At 33.7% G+C, this 13,706-nt stretch overlaps 1 protein-coding gene across 17 annotated transcripts in view; it reads right to left on the reverse strand.

Moving 5' to 3' along the window:
* CCDC91 (coiled-coil domain containing 91) overlaps positions 1-13,706 on the reverse strand; it is a gene marked incomplete at its 5' end in the record, with an annotated part of 407,914 nt that overhangs the window by 330,886 nt on the left and 63,322 nt on the right. For 2 of the 17 annotated variants that reach the window (XM_082419794.1, XM_082419778.1), the window contains one exon: positions 11,079-11,126. The exons of 14 other annotated variants lie outside the window; for them this stretch is intronic. Of the gene's footprint in view, positions 1-1,406; positions 4,544-11,078; positions 11,127-13,706 lie in introns of those variants that run through there. One more of the 17 variants, XM_082419772.1, reaches the window with a different exon arrangement.

Here is a 13,706-nt window from a genome sequence, read left to right on the forward strand (position 1 = left end):
AATCTGATATGCCATCTTTATCACATACCAAAATTCCATAAATATGTGGATCTGTTTCTGGCTATTGAATTATTTCAGTAGAAATGAAATCTATGATATTGAACCATCCTGTCCGTAAACATGTTATATAACTAAGATATACCATGGTTAATCTTTTTTTAATGCCTATTAATAAAGTCTTACCATTTTCCCTAAAGAAGTCTTGCATATATCTCCTGTTACATTTATTCTTAGATACTGATATTCTATGATACATTAATGTCTTCTTTTATATTTTCTAGTTGTCTGTTGCTGTTGTATAATACGATTAAACTCTGTATATTTATCTTATATCCAGTCATCTTTGCTAAACTCATATCTAATAATTTATCTACATCTTTTGATTTTATATGTAAATGATCATATTATCTCCAGATAACAACAGTTTTATTTCTTTCCAATTCTTATTCTCTAATTTCTTTTTCTTATCTTAAAGCACTGGTTATGTCCTCCAATAAAATGCTACGTAGAAGAGGTAATGTGGCGATTATACTTTTCAAAGACAGTATCAAAAATACCTCCTAACTCACATATTCTCCTAAGAATGAAACGATGATATTCCTTCCAGTGAGCTGTAAGGTCTCTGTCTTCACCCTTTGAACCTATGTATATCGTTATGACTTCCACAGCCAACACAGCACAGCAGAATTAACATGTGTGACTTCCTCAGTTAGGTAATAAAAATGCAACTTCTGTCTTGTGTCCCTGTATTGTTCAACTTGTAACCTAGCTACCATGTTATGAGAAAAGCCAAGCCAGCCCACTTGAAGAGATGACATGGAGAAGCCACGTGCAAATTTTCCAACTGATTGCCTGAGTTCCCAGCCAGCAACTGGAATCAAACCACCAGATATATGAAGATACTTCCAGATGATTCCAGGCTCTAGCTATCAAGCCACTTCCAGTGTTTAAGTCATCCCACTGAGGCGTTAGAAAGGGTGGAGCAGTAACAAACCTTCCTATTCTGCAGTGTCCCAGTTCCTGACCCTCAGAATCCGTAAGTATAATAAAATAGTTGTTTTATGCCCTTAAGTTTGGGATGATTTGTTATGTAGCAATAAAAACAGTAGACTGGGTTATAACATCCATGCCTATACCATTCCTGTTTTTAAAGGGAATGTTTTTAATATTTCTCCATTTAAAAAGATGTTTGCTGATGACTGTTGGTTTTTTTTTTTAATAGTCCCAACAGGTTAAAGAATCTCCCTCTTTTCCTAATTTATTAAGCATCCTAACCATGAACTTACACTGATAATCAAATGTGTTTTTTCTACCTACTGACATTACCATATGATTTGTCTCTTTTAATCTATTAATGTCATCACTTACATTTATAGATCATGCAATAGTAAACCATCCTTGCATACCTGAAAAAAACCCAACTTTGTGATAGCATTTTTCTTCTTTTACAATGTTGGTTTCAATCTGCTAATATTTTGTTTGAGATTTCTACAGCTACATTCATGAGTGAAATACATCTGTAATTTTCATTTCTTGTCATGCCTTCATCTGGTTTAGATATCAGGGTTACGTAGGACTTTCAGAACTAGGTGGGGCAACATCCTCTTTTTCTATTAATTAAAAAGAGATTGCATCAGATTGGAATAACCTATTTCTTAAAATTTTGGTAGAAACTTGCTTAGCAAATCATCTGGACTTGTTGCTTTCTTTGTGGTAAGATTCAATTTCTTATAATTATAGGATGATTCAGACTTTTAATTTCTCCCTCATTTTTTGTAAGTAATATTTTTCTAGAAATGTGTCTACTTCTAAGTCTTTAAAAAACAGTTGGCATAAAGTTGTTAACAGTATCATCATGGTTGTTTTTTTTATTATGGTAAAATAAATACAACATAAAATTAACTATCTTAACCATGTTTAAGTGTACAGTTCAGCAGTATTAAGTAGATTCATATTATTGTGAAATCACCATCATCCATCTTTTCATCTTGCAAAACTAAAACTCTGTACCCATTAAACAATAACTCTCCATTCTCATCTCCCTAGTCCTTGACAACCATCACTCTATTTTCTGTCTACATGATTTTGACTACTCTAAGTGCCTCATGTAAGCGGAATAATACAGTAATTGTCTTTTTGTGACTGGCTTATTTCACAGAGCATAATGTCCTCAACGCTCTTCCATGCTGTAGCATATATCAGAATTCCCTTCCTTTTTAAGACTGAATAATATTCCATTATAAGTAAGTACCACATTTTGCTTATCCATTCATCTGTCAGTGGACATTTGGGTTGTTTCCATGTCTTAGCTATTGTGAAGAATACTGCTGTGAACATGGGTGTACGCGTATCTTTTCAAGACTCTGCTTTTAATTATTTTGAATATATACCCTGAAGTGGAATTGTTAGAGTATGTGGTAATTCTACTTTTAATTTCCGGAGGAACTGCCATACTGTTTTCCACAACAGCTGTATCATTTTGCATTCCCACCAAGTGTTCAAGGGTTCCAATTTCTCTACATCTTCATCAACACTTATTATTTTCTGGTTTTTTTTTTTTAATAGTAGCCATCCTAATGGGTGTGAGGTGGTGTCTCATTACAACTGATTTTGCATTTCCCTGATGATTAATGATGTTGAGCATCTTTTCATGAGCTTATTGCATTCTGTACATCTTCTTTGGAAAATGTCTACTCAAAACCTTTGCCCGTTTTTTAATCTACTTGTTTGTTTTTTATTGTTGAGTTTTAGGAGCTGTCTATATATTCTGGATATTAATTCCTTATCAGATATATAGTTTGCAAATATTTTCTCCCATTCTGTGGAGAAACTAAATCTTTCAAACACTGATAGTGGAAATGTAAAATGACACAGCTACTCTGGAAAATAATTTGTCAGTTTCTTTAAAAGTTAAATATACACTTACCAAAAGATCTAGCAATTGTACTTCTGGGCATTTTTCCCAAAGAAATGAAAACTTATGTCCACACACAAATCTGTACACAATTGTTCATAGCTTTGTTTTTAACAGTCAAAAAATGGAAACCACCAAACTGTCCTAAAATAAGCGAACGGTTAATCGAACTGTGCCACATCCATGCCACTGTAGTATTAGTCAGCATTAAAAAGAAAAGAACTACTGATACACGCAACAAGTTGGATGGATCTCAAGGGCATTATACTGAGTGAAAAAAAGCCAATCTCAAAAGGTCAAATACTGTATGATTCCATTTATATAACATTGTTAGAATGACAAAATTGTAAATATGGAGAACAAATTAGTGGTTGCTAGCGGTTGGGGATGGTGGGGAGGGAGGGAGTAGGGCTGACTATAAAAGGGTAGCACAAGGATATCTTATTGGTGACAGAATAGTTATGTGTTTTGATTTGATATTGGTTCTGTGGTAAAATGACAGAACTGTACACACACACACTGTACCAATATCAACTTCCTGGTTTTGATATTGTACTACAGTTACATGAAATATAACCATTCGGGAAACTGAATGAAAAGTAAGCAGGACTTCTCTGTACTATCTTTGCAACTTCTTATAAATCTACAAACATTTCAAAATGAAAAGTTTTTTTTAAATCCACACATTTTAAAAAAGTTAAAGTATGTATTTTACTAAGATAAAATCTAAATGTGTCTCTTTTAAAATGTTTTGTCTTATACTGTATTTTCCTTTGAATTGGCTCACCAATTTATCACGTAACTGCCTTAGGTTCATAATGCATTAATTTAGTACGTTTTAGAAACACCAACACTAATGACTTGACAGAAGAGGTGTGCCCATTTTGAGGCATAAATACTATTTACCTCAGTCTTTTATAAACAGCAACAAAAATTATGAGACAAACAAAAAAGAAAGAAAATTGTCATGTCAAGAGACAAAGAAATCAACAAAACCAGGCCAGGAGACCAGGAGATGATCCAGATGACAGGAATTAAAAAAAAAAAAAAAAAAAAAAAAGCAACTGTGATTAATGTAAGAATACAGTGGAAAGGTAGAAAACATGCATACCGTGGCTATCAACAGATAGATGGAAACTATTAAAAAGAGTAAAATGGAAATGCTGGTAATGAAAACCACAGTATCAGAGAGGGAAATATCTTTTATGGGGTTATCATCATAATGCACAGAACAGAAAAAAAAAAAGCAGTGACCTTGAAAATAGATCAACAGAAATTATCCAAATTGAAACACATACAAACATATATTGAGAAAAAAGTATCCATCCTTGAACTGCAGGACAGTGTCAGAGGGCCTATCATATGTGTAATTAAAATTGCAAAAGAAAAGAGAAAACAGAGAGAAATATTTAAAGAGATATTGGCTGAGAGTTTTTCAAAATTAATTAAAGACAACAAACACACACCAAGAAAATTCAGAGAACCCACACCAGATAAATAAAGTGCACAAACTCTCATAAAACCTAATGTGAGGTAAGATACACACAAACACACAAAAAAGTAAAGCATATGAGAGATTTGGAAAGATCCCTCAAAATAGGATAGGAAATTAAAAGCAAATTATCTTTCTCCTCTAATATGTAATAAACATCTCAGCTACTTACTCCTCATACATACTCTTCAAATCTGAAAAAAAAGTTAAAGGTTTCAGTCATCAAATAATTGAATAAAATACAATAGCTAAGCTGTTACAGAATTGGCTGTCTGAATCTATATCAATACTATAACTTTAGAAGTATGAAACTATGTTAATTATTTCCAAATACTCAACATTTTTCTCCTAGTAAGAAATATGGTACATGAAACCAAAGATTTCTCATTAGTAAATCATGGAGACTGAAATTTTTAGGATATTGATAAAGATGCTCAATTGAACTCCAAAGTTAAGCAGTCTGCAAATGCCTAAAGCATACTTAAAAATTATTTTATCACTAAGAACACCTATTATAGGGCTAGATATTAATTTTTAATGAGTATTTCTTCTAAATTTTGCTTTGCAATATTTGAACTACACTTTTCTCGAGAATTTTATTGTCAAAACAAGATAAAAACAATTCACTATGATGCCCTACATACTGTTTTCATTTTATCCTATTCACTTCCAGTACTCAAATATATACATGTGTTTAAATTACACATGAAATTATAAATTTCTTTTTCATATATTACACCATTAATATAGTTCTAAGTCATTACTGGCTTTGTAACTGTACTCTTCATGACTGTATTACTTATGCCTCCATAATAGTCCATCAACATGACAATTTAACCATTTTCCTATTTTTAAACATTAAAGTTTATCTAATATATTCCCTAATATAGAGCCAACACCACAATGACTTCATTATGCATTAACTTTTTATTATTTTAGGCCTTAGTATAAACTCCCAGATACAGAATGATTAGCTCAAAGACTATGAACACTGCTTGATGAAGTTTGTTGAATCACTTTCCAAAGGAGGTATACTAATTAACACCACTACATGCGGTTTTTAAAAAGTCGTTTATAGATATAAATACATAAATATATAATTTTAACTTTAGAGCATAAGTATGATCATACCATCATAAAACTGTTGTTTTTAATCCAATCTTTCTTTTTCCTTTATGAACGTGGTTCCCTATCTCACATATACCTTCCTTCCTTTCACACACAACAGTGCCACCCATCTACTGACCCAGACAGTCCAAGTAAACAACCTAATATGTATCTAGCCTGTATCTCTATTCTCATATAATCATATCCAATTATGTATTCTCATATACACATCTACATACATAATTGTATTGTCACTGCATTTTCTTTAAAATATAGGATGTCACACACATTTTTCATTACCTTATTTTTTCTCACATCATAATACCTAATGGAAATCCCTCCTAGTCTACTGGTGGTATACATCTGATTCATTCTTTTTAACTGCTACTAAGATTCCATCCTTTAGATATATAATAAACACATATTTATTCAGCCATTCCTCTACCAATAGATATGTACTTTGTTTCCGGTTTTTTGCCACTACAAACAAATGCTTGTACAGAAACTTTTATATGTGGAGGTATTTTTCTATGGGCTAGATTCCAAATCATGAGATTGCTAGGTCAACTAGTATATACAGTATATTTTTAATTTTAATAGATGTTGTCAGATCATCTTCCAAAAAGGCTCCATTAATCCATCTTTCTACCAACAAAGTATAAAAATAGCTTTTTCCCTTAGTTTCCTGCCAGCAAAAGATTATTGTTGGTCCTTTTCTCTTTTTCTTTTTCCTTTTCCATGAAGGGTAGGGGCTGAGAAGGCAGTTTGATAGATATAAAGTTATATTACATTGTTACCTTAATTTGCATTACTCTACGAGTGAGTATGAACATTTTTTTATATGTTGTTGGACATTTGGATTTCCTTCATATCTTGTACTAATTTTCCTGTATTGTTGTTTGCTCCCTTTTTGGCAATATCTAAGTAGTTATTTCATGTAAGAGATATCCATTTTGCCCTTCCTCTGCACTGTAAATATTTTTATCAAACCCACTGTTCGTATGCTATATTTTCTCATTCAAAAGTTGTTTCATAAAGTCAAATATAGCTTTCTTTCTTTATAGTTTATAGATTGTTAATGGTGGTTAATGTCTCCCTCACCCCAAGAATACACATGTAATCTATATTTAGTGCACAATTTTTATTATTCTCTCCATGTGGAATTTATTTTTGTATATTGTATAAGATAGGGATCCAATTTTATTTCCCTAAAATGGGATAACCAGATGTGCCAGAACTAGTTATTAAATAACCTACCTTCATTCTCCTAAATTGAATTTTCATATATAACATTGTTGTACGTACAGGGATCTACTGCCAGGTCCTCTATTTTGTTTACCTGAATTATTTTAATTCAAAGCTTTTCAATACTATTCATCAAATACCCTTCTCTTGGCCATCATCATATCCCCATCGACAATGGCTGACATACTATAATTGCTCAATCATTATTTGCTGAATGAATAAACTTTATTTTAAAAATGAATTTTTTTATCTGTAGCCGCTTAACAACAGCACCTACTCTATTTTCTGCCTAAGTTTATGTCTTGCTCCCATTTGTATTCCCCACATACAGCAGAATATAAATATTTCATAATTAAACAAATAATAATAAAGTTGATTCTGATTGGACCCTAGTAAGAAATTGTTTTGTTTCCTAAAGTTCATTAACCCTGTTGAATCCCTAGAGTCCAACTGGGTACTCCCCTTAGGGTTAATGGAGTCTTACTACCATGTTACTATAAATTTTGCCTACAAATCATTATTTATTTATAATGCCAAGGTTATTAACTAACATTTAATTATAAATAACCAAATATTATTGAAGCCTGTCTATTTAGAGTATGTGACTGGTTCTATTCTAAACATTAAAACTAAAACCAATTTATTTTTCAAAAATTATATCTCAGAATAGGATAAGGTCTACTAAGTACAAACTTAATATATTATTTATGTACAGTATAACTAACATGGACTCTAAGACATTAAAAATAATAATATATATATACACAAAAACTTGCAGGAGAATGTTCATATAAGTTTTATTCACAATCACCAAAAACTGGAAACAACCAAGAAGTCCTTCAATATGGAAAAGAATAACAAACTGAGATACATCCACACAATGGAATACTTGACAGTGATAAAGAGGAATGAGCCGTCAAGCCACAAAAAGACAAGGATCAATCTTAAATGAACAGTACTAAGTGAAAGAAGCCAGTCTGAGAAGGCTATATACTGCATGACTACAATTATATGACACTCTGAAAAAAGCAAAACTAGAGAGATGGTAAACAGATCAATGGTTGCCAGGGGTTAAAGGTGGGGAATGTTGAATAGGTGAAGCATAGGAGATTTTTTTAAGGACGTAAAGCTATTTTGCATGATACTGTAACAGTGCATACATGACACTATCAAAACCCACAGAACTTTATAACACAGAATGAACCTTACTGTATGCAAAATTTTAAAATAATTTAGAAATTGAGAGATCTCAGAATAGAATGTAAAATGTGATCAAATAATCTAATTGCATTACAAATGTACAAAACATGCTCACTGAGGAGAGAAAGGAGCTAAGTATCTTTGGAAATAAGTAGTCTGTAACACTAAAAACAAATGGAACTGTACACAAGCACTGTACTCAAGTATCATTCTGAAACTACTATACGTGTATATACTGGAAGTGAACAATAAAGTCCACGAATGGCAAATGATGGAAGCCAGATCTCTCACTGCTGGAGAGAAGGTTTCAAATAAGCGAGGAGGAAGCAGGAATGATACTGGCAGTAATGGGTTAGAGATGAAAACACCAATATGAAGCCATGGTTAGTTCAACATAGATAAAGATGGTTACGTACAGAAATATTTATACTCACGTGTTTTCTTTCTCTGTCAGCTGAGAAAGTCTACAAGCATCCACACCCTGATAGCAATGAGAACACCCAGCACCCAAACGATGGTTTCAAATACCATTCTCTGATAGAAGAATACAGACCTCTTTGAGAAAATGTCTGATTCTAAGAGTTGGGCAGGAAGCATAAAGATGAGCCTGGAGAATCTTGTAGTGTTGGAAAGTAAGTACTAACATACACACACACACACACACACACACACACACACACCACAAAATGATGGTTAAAGAGAGTCAACTGAAAGATCTCCCATCGGCCAAAGCTAGAATTTGTCCAACAAAATTAAGTACTTGGATTATAATTCAAAGTATATAAAATAAATATCCATGAGTCCATACTGATATAAATACTTGAATGAATAAATAAGGAAAAATAGACAAAACTTCCATGTAGAAAAATTTCAAATAATTTATGTAGATACTCCACTCTCAAAGATGTAAAGCATAACTCCCTATTCTTAAAAGAACAGTATGGAAAGGGAAGAAGGAGAATAATTTTATAGTGGAGATATCTGAAAAACACTCGTTCTGCCAAATGATCATGGTTCAATATCAACAGTGATAAATCAGATTGTCAATATGTATCCTTAATATGATGTGATGAAAATGACACTTTACCTCTGTGGTCTTCCTCCCCAAAACCCATAATTCCAGTCTAATCATGAGTGACGCATTAGACAAATCTCAAATGAAGGACAATCTACAAAATAACTGCCCAATACTCCTCAAAACTATCATGGTCATCAAAAACAAGCAAAGTTTAAGAAACCATCACAGTTAAGAGGGGCCTAAGGAGACATGACCACTAAATTCAGTGTATATCATGGACAGAATTCTAAAATAGAAAAGGGACAGTAGGTAAAAATTATGGAAATCTGAGTAAAGTATGGACTTTAGTTAATAATTATGTATCAATATTGCTTCATGAATTATAACAAATATACCATATCAATATAAAATGATAATAATAAAAGAAAATACGGGTGGGATATAAAGGAACTCTGTACTATCTTGAAGTATTTATGTGAATCTAAAACTATTTTAAAATAAAAGTTTATTTAAAAAACCAACTAACATTTAATGGGTACATAGTATATGCCATCTCCTTACACACGTCTCCTTCCTGCAATGCCCTTTCATGAAGGACGTTATCTACCTGATAAGCTCACATTCATCCTTCAAGAACAAGACTAGGAGGGTAGGTGGAAGAGAGGACAGACGGGCAGGCCAATCCAAAAACAAAACCTTTTACAAAATTTTCAACATCAATATTTACTAATACATCTATCTTATGTCACACATCTGAAGGGAAAAATCTAGAATTATCTAGCCACAAGAAAACCTCTCCCTTATATCAACCTTAATAAGCAAGATGGCAGTGTAAGGCACATCTTTAAAATAAAATCCCATTTGAACTGACCAAAAGAAACATGACTGAATACAGCTTAATATTCAAATAATCACGTCTTACACTATCATTAAGTTCATAACATTTTACAATCTTTATTTTCCCTACTCATCCTCTCCTTTAGCCGAAAACAAGCATAGCTACCAGGGTTGACTTCTTTGAAGTACTATAACATTTTTTTCCCCAATCACAGAGTAATATCTCCCTTAAAATTTGTATTATACTTGTGTAATTTTCCCTAATGGACTACACAGCTCCCATGAGGATAGAGTCCATCTTTCAACCCTGTCATTATACACCCCCATATTACCCAATACACTGCTTTGCAAGTAGTATCCAAGAACTGGAAAACCAGCTGCCTGATTTGTTTTTTGTACTGAACACCAAAAGCCCTTAAAAGTAAAATGACCTACACATACTTAAAGGTTTAAAAATAAATGAGTTAATAAAACTTGGGCTCTCTATTCTAAATATTCTCATATTTTTCCTTCTCTTTATTAGAAGCCTATATAAGCGATTCAGAGAAATGTAAAGAAATCTGGTCAGCAAAATTAAATATCATAAAACACAGTAACAACTGATAAAGGCAAAAAGTCGCATCATCAAAAAGCAAAATATACTAAGAATGACTAGATCAGTGACAGACCTAAATAGACATCACTGGGACTGAACAAACTGGTCTCCTAAACAGGACAAATGAAATTGAAAGTTAAAAGTCAGATCAGAATATACCATCACACTGTAGATAAACTAAGAATACTGCATACAGTCAATGAGACTGTCAGATACTAGAATGAACAATTTTTTTTAAAAAACTAGGAAATTTATCCCATAAGTAATTGAAAAATACCAACAATTTTTACTTACTGAGAACATACTATGTACTAGGCACTGTACTATGAGTACAGAATAGGACAATTCTCTCTGCCCTCAGGAAGTCTTTCTAATGTGACACTTATCAAAGAACAAGTAAACAAAATAATTGTCAATTTTAATGAATGACACAGATAATTAAAAAGACTAAAATAAGGAGAAAAAGTAAAGAACTGGGTAGAAAAATAAGGCTCATTTGATGGCCTGATATTTAAGCTGCAACGCAAAAGACAAGTGGCTAGCAGTAAGAAGGGAAGTGCAAATGTGAACATGTCCAGGTCACAAGAAGAGAGGAGCAGATTGCTTAAGTCTGGGGTCCCTTCCTACTCTATGATTAACTCTTTCATTGATTATAGAAACATATACTCACATATTAGTTTCTTGTGGATGCCATAACAAATTACCGAAAATCTGGTGGCTGAAAACAACAGAAATTTATTTTTTCATGATTCTGGAGGCCAGAAGTCTGAAATCAGTATCACTGGTGGAAATTAAGAAGTTAGCAAGGCTGCTTCCCTCAGCAGGCTTTAGGTGAGAATCCATTCCTTGACTTTCCCAGCTTCTGGTGGCTGCCAGTATTCCCTGACTTGTAGCCATATCATTCTAATCATCAAGGCCAACATCTTCAAATCACTCTCTGCTCCTCTGTCACATCACCTGTTCCTCCGTACGTCTGTAAAATGTTGCTTTGTTTCTGTCTTCTAGGATACTTGTGATACCATTTGAAGCCCACCTAGATAATCCAGAATAATCTACTCATTGCAAACCCTTTTTCCAAATAAGAAAGCATTTACAGCTTCCAGGATTAGGACCTGTTATCTTTGAAGAACATTATTCTGCTTATCACATGGCAACTTTTAAAATACATTAACAAAACTGAGTGAGAGAGATTAACAACTATTAGTGACAGATATGTTTAAAGTTACATGAAAAAGAAAATAATTCAATCACTTATAATACAAAACATACAAACAAAAATTTACTAATTTTCAATTTCCACTAATATATACTTCTACTTACTGCTTTTCAATGAAAGAAATCTCTAAAAACCATACCTACTACATTAAAATGAAAAAGGGAATAAATGTACAGCTTTGTTAGCATGATGGAGCTGTGAGCAATTTTTTATTTAAAATTTATTATTATTGTTTATGTAAAAATTAAGTGTTTTTAAGTACTGAAAAATACTTAACTATACAAGCATTATACATATCACACACCTAAATTATACAATAAAGTATATTTTTCAACAAACTTTGGGAAAAAAACATTTCATAATGAAAGTAAGTCCTAATCTGTTTTTAAAAATCAGATTTTCAAATTTCATGTGGTCCTAAATTGTGTCTCACCTGTATTTTACAGCTTTTAAAGATACCCTAGTTACTAAAAAAAGGCTCTCAAAGAATCAGACCTCCGTATCCACTGATGTGGAACCTGTGGATATAAAAGGGCCAACTGTAAGGGACTTAAGCATCTGCAGGGGATGCTGAAACCAATCCCCCTTGGATACCAAGGGATGACTGTATTTAACCAATGACTAGTTTTAAGGTAACAATGATTACACATCACTTTATATGATCTGAACCATGTTTTAATGTAGAATATAAATTTTGATATGTAGAGTTTTAGATACTGCAGTCTCAAAAGTATTATTACTTAATATGAGAAAACTATACATCAACATACAAAGAATACATATTAAAATAACTTAACTGGGAGCACGGTGTGGACAAGATAGAAGAGCAAGAAGACACCGAGCTCAGCTCCCCACACAAGCACACCAAAACTACAACTATTTACAGAGCAACTACCTATGAGAACAACCTGAAGACTAGTAGAAAAAAATTTCCACAACTACATATATAAAGAAGGAGCCACAATGAGAGGGACAGAGATGCAGTATAGTCAAGACCCACACTCCCATGTAGGTGACCCACAAACATGAGGATAATCACAATTGCAGAGCTTCTCCTCAAGGAGCCAGGGGTCTCAGTCCAACACTGAACTCCCCAGCCCAGGGGACCTGCACCAGAAGACAAACCTCCAGAACATCTGGCTTTGAAGGCCAGCAGGGCTTGTGTACAGGAGAGCTGGAGGATTGTAGGAAACAGACTCCAATCTTAACGGGCACAAACAAAATCTTACAAATTCCACATCCCAGTGCAGAAGCAGTACTTTGAAAGGAGATGAGTCAGACCCATTTACTGATCTTGGAAAGCCTCTAGAGAAGCAGAAGGCAATTGGGACTCCTGCTGGGGACACAGATAATGTGGGCAGCCATTTCTGGAATATCATTCAACCATGAAGACATTGGTGTTGGCAATTTGGAGTTCTCCTTCTAGCCTATTAGCTCTAAGGGTTTACCTGCACATGAACAGGCCAGCACCAGCCCCTGACCCCCAGGCCATATAGCCAGCAACCCCAGGACCCAGTCCACACACCAGCAAGCCAGCAATCACTGCATGAGACAGGACCCGGCAGCCTACAGGGCCAGAGCCGAGCCCTACCTAACAACAGGCCCACAACAATCAGCCCCACCACAAAAGAAGAGCCCATGCAGCACACCTAGGTAGCACCCCTAGAGCATTATAGTTTTGGTAACCACAGGGAAGTATGCTGCTGAGACCCTCAGGACACCTACATAAGGCCACATCTCCGTGATTGGAAAATGTAACCAACCTACCTAATATATCAGAAATAAACAAAGAGAATTAGGCGAAATGATGACATAGAGAAATATGTTTCAAATGAAGGAATAAGACAAAACCCGAGAAGAAGAACTAAGCAAAGTGGAGATAAGCAATGTACCCAACAAAGAGTTCAAGGTAATGATCATAAAGACACTTAATGAACTCAGGAAAAGAATAGATGAACACTGTGAGAGTTTAAGAGGGAGAAAATATAAACGAGAACCAAATGGAAGTGAAAAGTACAATAACAGAATTTTAAAATACAATAGAAGAAATCAACAGTAGGTTAGATAATACAGAGAAACAGA

The sequence above is a fragment of the Balaenoptera physalus genome (assembly GCF_965194825.1).
Source record: "Balaenoptera physalus genome assembly, chromosome: 13".
NCBI classification, from domain to species: Eukaryota; Metazoa; Chordata; class Mammalia; order Artiodactyla; family Balaenopteridae; genus Balaenoptera; species Balaenoptera physalus.